Source organism: Podarcis pityusensis (assembly GCF_964106645.2).
Source record: "Podarcis pityusensis genome assembly, chromosome: 2".
Lineage (NCBI taxonomy): Eukaryota > Metazoa > Chordata > Lepidosauria > Squamata > Lacertidae > Podarcis > Podarcis pityusensis.
This window is the reverse complement of record NC_138029.1, coordinates 105,326,975-105,332,443: the sequence shown is the minus strand read 5'-3', so window position 1 is coordinate 105,332,443 and position 5,469 is coordinate 105,326,975. Positions and strand designations below refer to the sequence as shown.

Sequence of the window (5,469 nt, the reverse complement as noted above, 5' to 3'; positions counted from 1 at the left end):
CCATAGGAAGGGGAGAACAGGAAATTTTTTTTTCTTGTTCTCCCCCTCAAAACAAGGTGCGTTCAAGGTGCATTCACCCAAAGCTCAGGAGCGCAGCGGGACATCCTTGGAAGCTTGGAGAGTGAGAGGGGTCAGTGCGCACTGACCCCTCTCGCTCTCCAAGCTTCAGTGAAGGCAACCCGAAGCCTCTGGAGTGTGGCGGGAGTTCCCGCTGGGCTCCGGAGGCTTCAGGTTCCTTTCGACCTGCTCTTTGGGGCTGGTGGGGGGAAGCACTGCTTTCCCCCACTGCCAGCCCCAAAGACCAGGTCGGGGAGCAGCGCAAAGGCTGTGCGTAGCCTTGCCGCTGCCCCCCGAGCTTGTGGGGCTGGCGGTGGGGGGAAGCGCTGCTTTCCCCCACTGCCAGCCTCAAAGATCCCTGAAGCCTTTGGAGCACAGCGGGACCTCGCACTGCGCTCCAAAGGCTTCGGGTTCCTTTCGCTGAAGCCAGGAGAGTCTTGCTCTCCCGGCTTCAGGAAAAGGAACCCAAAGCCTTTGGAGCGCAGCGTGAGGTCCAGCTGCACTCCAAAGGCTTCAGGGATAGTCACCCCGCTGAAGGCACACCCTTGGGGATGGCTGCGCGAAGCCTCCGCAGGGCAGCGGGGTGCCTTCACCCCGCTGCCCTGTGGAGGCTTTGCGCAGCTAACCCCAAGCTAGAACAGCGAGACCAAGCGCTGCACAGCGCTCCGTCTCCCTGTTCTGGCTTTGGGCTTAGCTGCGCAGCCTGCATTCGCTCTATAGGACGCACACACATTTCCCCTTAATTTTTGCAGGGGAAAAAGTGCGTTCTATAGAGCGAAAAATACGGTACATACATCCTGATATGCATAATTTTGTGCATATTTTTGCACATATTTCTGAAAATTTCTCCAAATTTCTGTACATATTTCTGCAAATTTAAAAGATTTTCAATGTACAGTCATACCTTGGTTTCTGAACAGCTTAGTTCCTGAACGTTTTGGCTCCCAAATGCCGCAAACCCGGAAGTGACTGTTCCGGTTTGAGAACTATTTTTGGAAACCAAACGTCTGGCGGGGGTCTGCGGCTTCTGATTGGCTGCAGGAGCTTCATGCAGCCAATCGGAAGCCGTGCTTTGGTTTTGGAACATTTTGGAAGTCAAACGGACATCCAGAACAGATTCTGTTCGACTTCCAAGGTACGCCTGCACTTTCCCATTAAACAAATGCATATCATATGCATTTTAACGATAAAACACATGTTTTTGCATGCACATTCTGTACACCAAAACTGTGCTGCGAAATCCTGAGAAGTGCATAATCCAGTCAGGAGTTGAATTCTGATCTGCAAGCATATTCAGGACCATTAAATTGGATCAGACTGCTTCAGGCAGCATACCAAAGGAATACTTCCTCCATCCCTACCCATAGCCCCTGCCAAATAAATTGCTATAACTTTGATATATAACACAGCTAAAAGTGGCTGCATGACAATAATCTGAACAATCTGCTTGCTGCTGTTTAGCTAGAATTTCCTCTCTTTTTATTTATTTTTTACAGTAAAACTACTGAGCAAGTGGTTTTGTTCTAGGAAAAAAAAGTTTCTTGGAAAATGTGCGAGAGAGCAAGAGTGGAAGAATTTTGGACTGCAGTACTTGCAGCATGTAGGTCTATAAACATACAAATTGTTGTGAGTTTGGGGAGGTGTAGGCTGTATGCCAAGTCCCTTCTAATGCCTACAATAGACAGACTGGTTTGTCCCAGTGGAACCAGCTCCCAAAGAACTTTTAAGCCCTCTGTCTTGTTTGGGGGACAAGGGCCTCTCAGTGTGCAGGTTCTGGGATGTTTCATGAGATTTCATGGGACCACCTGAGTTCTCACGAGATCTTGCAAGAGAATCCCTAGTCTTCTGGAGCTGGGGCACTCAGAGGGCCTTGCTAAAGTCTGCTGTTCGATGCAAGGTGAGGGTCTCTTGCTAATGCCTGGTGTCTGAGACAAAATGGCGTCTCTTTGGTTTTCCTTAATATATGTTCCCATCAATGGCTCTGCCTCCAACTGCCACTGGTCCCTTTGCCTTCTGCCCTACCAATCTGAATGAGTACCAGCTGCTGCTGGAATTTCGGCACCTGTGAGAAGACAAAGCTTATGGTTTTAAAACAGCCTTGCTAAAAACAAGCAAACCCAAATGCAACTATTTCGGTCCATGCAACCTCCCACACACAGCTACTTATACTTGCAGATCTCCACAGCCTATCTCGCACACCCACCCACAGCTGTAAACAACAAGGTCGTGGCTTCAAATTGTTGGTGAACGGATTAAACAGAATGTCATTTTATTATCTATTGTATTCCAAGCCCCCCTTAGTTAAAGAGACGGGAGAATTTCTGATTGTGAGCCCATCATGTTGCAAACGTTAGTTAATGCTTCCATCAATGGAAGGCCCCCTCCTGTGTGCGCTAGCCTGACATCAGAAAGCATTAATCTCACCCTGGCTGATACACAGAAATGCAGCCCTGATCTCCTATTAAAGGATGAAATTACTAGTGCTCAGCCCTTTGCCAGCAATGCATTACGGTGCCGCCACTGCCGCCGCCGCTAATCAGCAAACGCCATCCCCTGGCAACGCATCACACCGGTGACTTGTCATAAAAGCGACTTTGACTTTTCATTAGTGTATATAAATCTTCGCCTTTCAGCATTGGAAACTCGGTAGGGTTGCGTTAGCACCCATTGGTGCCAATAAAGCACCGTAGCGGGACAGGAAATAACACAAGGCCTCCTGTCTCCAAATCATTGTCACCATCAAAATCACAAACACCCCTCCCTTGAAATAAATCTCTGTTCGCTTTAAGACAAAACAAACCTCAGGTCACTGAGGCGATAAGAAGCTTCAGAAATTAAAGCAGCGTTGTTGTCGTTGTTCACATGAGAGCACTCAAACCACTTCTCATATCTCAGTAAGGAACGTGGGAAGCTGCTTCAGAATAATCAGGTCATAGCCAATGTGTGAACTGAACCAGGGATTTCCCCAGGAAGCACTGCGGTACTTCCTGCCAGCTGAAGACCAATGGGGGTAGGCAATACTGAACCAGATGAACCAATGGTCTGACTCCATATAAGGCAACTTCCTATGTCGTCTTCTTCTTTGGCGATCACTTGTAGCCAAGTAAGATTGTCTTCCAGTAACACAGTCTTAACAGTGAGTCTGTAAGCAACTGTGGAGGCCAATTCTGGATCCACACATCTTCCCACAGTGGGGACATAGGTTTCTGGGCAGGAGTTGATCATGGTGAGGGTTTGACGCGCAGCGTAAATTAATAATGCAGAGTTTTTAATTGAAAGAATAAGAGCTTTACTGAATTAAAATAAACTTCTACATAAACAACATGGTTCCAAACAGTTTGACTGAGATTACATACTGACTCTGCTCCCAGCTGAGGCAGACTGATTCCAACTGAAAACTTACAGAGAGCACAGAGAGAAACTGGCTGCTAAGTCACATGTCAGAGTGACTCAACAGTTAGCAGTTAGGCCTGAATAACTTTAGTAGGCCCAAATGACTGTGCATTCCCAGCACTTCCCAACCTGCTTTGCTGCTTCTGCTCTCATGTGTCTTTGTCACATGACAGGGTTTGCCAAGTGTGCTTTCCTCTTAGCATGTTTCTCCCTTTCATCCTGAGTTCATAGAATCATAGAATCATAGAGTTGGAAGAGACCACAAGGGCCATTGAGTCCAACCCCCTGCCAAGCAGGAAACACCATCAGAGCACTCCTGACATATGGTTGTTAAGCCTCTGCTTAAAGACCTCCAAAGAAGGAGACTCCACCACACTCCTTGGCAGCAAATTCCACTGTCGAACAGCTCTTACTGTCAGGAAGTTCTTCCTAATGTTTAGGTGGAATCTTCTTTCTTGTAGTTTGGATCCATTGCTCCGTGTCCGCTTCTCTGGAGCAGCAGAAAACAACCTTTCTCCCTCCTCTATGTGACATCCTTTTATATATTTGAACATGGCTATCATATCACCCCTTAACCTCCTCTTCTCCAGGCTAAACATGCCCAGCTCCCTTAGCCGTTCCTCATAAGGCATCGTTTCCAGGCCTTTGACCATTTTGGTTGCCCTCCTCTGGACACGTTCCAGTTTGTCAGTGTCCTTCTTGAACTGTGGTGCCCAGAACTGGACACAGTACTCCAGGTGAGGTCTGACCAGGGCAGAATACAGTGGCACTATTACTTCCCTTGATCTAGATGCTATACTCCTATTGATGCAGCCCAGAATTGCATTGGCTTTTTTAGCTGCCGCGCCACACTGTTGGCTCATGTCAAGTTTGTGGTCAACCAAGACTCCTAGATCCTTTTCACATGTACTGCTCTCAAGCCAGGTGTCACCCATCTTGTATTTGTGCCTCTCATTTTTTTTGCCCAAGTGCAATACTTTACATTTCTCCCTGTTAAAATTCATCTTGTTTGTTTTGGCCCAGTTCTCTAATCTGTCAAGGTCGTTTTGAAGTGTGATCCTGTCCTCTGGGGTGTTAGCCACCCCTCCCAGTTTGGTGTCATCTGCAAATTTGAGTTCGAGTGTCTTCAAAGTCCATGACACCTATGGTAAAGGCTGTTTTCCAGTTGGAGCGTTCGCAGGACAGTGTTTCCCAATTGTTGGTTTATACTACATTTTTGTAGTATAATCCTGTCTGTGGAAGACAGGCGTGCCTGGCGTGCTCTGGTCCATGGGGTCACGAAGAGTTGGACATGACTAAACGACTAAACAACGACAACAACAACTACTACATTTTTAAAGATTTGCCTTGAGACAGTCTTTAAACCTCTTTTGTTGACCACTGGCATTATGCTTTCCATCTTTAAGTTCGGAATAGAGTAGTTGCTTTGGAAGACAATAATCAGGCAACTGCTCAACATGACCAGTCCAACGAAGTTGATGTTGAAGAATCATTGCTTCAACACTGGTGACCTTTGCTTCTTCCAGTACACTGATATTAGTTCGCCTGTCTTCCCAAGTGATGTGTGAAATTTTTCGGAGACACCGTTGATGGAATCTTTCGAGGAGTTGGAGATGGTGTTTATAAGTGGTCCATGTTTCACAAGCGTACGGTAAGGTTGGTAGTACAATAGCTTTGTGGGCACCGCTGTAAGAAGCTGAATCCAACTAGATTCAGGTGAAATTTGCAAGAGCTGGCTGCGGAGTTTCAGCAATGAGGGCCTGTTTTTGGTCCAAGCACAGAATGTGCTTGTGAAGAAACCAAACCTTGTGAGTGGCTTGTTATAAGCAGACAGTATGCCTAAATGCTCATGTTATTCTTCTGGCCTTGACCTGAAAGCATCATCCACATGGTCATCTGATCCCAACACTTGGCATCAACATCCCCAGTAACTTTTCACTGTTTGTTCTTAGGCTTTTCAAAAAAAACTGGGCCAGTCGATTAAAGGACTTTGCTACCTTAATGAAATCTCTTTCTTGC

General features: G+C 46.8%; 1 long non-coding RNA gene across 1 annotated transcript; it reads right to left on the bottom strand.

Moving 5' to 3' along the window:
• Positions 1–1,508: 1,508 nt before the first annotated feature.
• On the bottom strand, positions 1,509–3,038 carry LOC308471706. The gene is made up of 2 exons (XR_013983104.1): positions 2,858–3,038; positions 1,509–2,119 (listed from the first exon to the last, which is right to left on the bottom strand). It is a non-coding gene; the product is annotated as an uncharacterized lncRNA (long non-coding RNA).
• Positions 3,039–5,469: the final 2,431 nt, after the last annotated feature.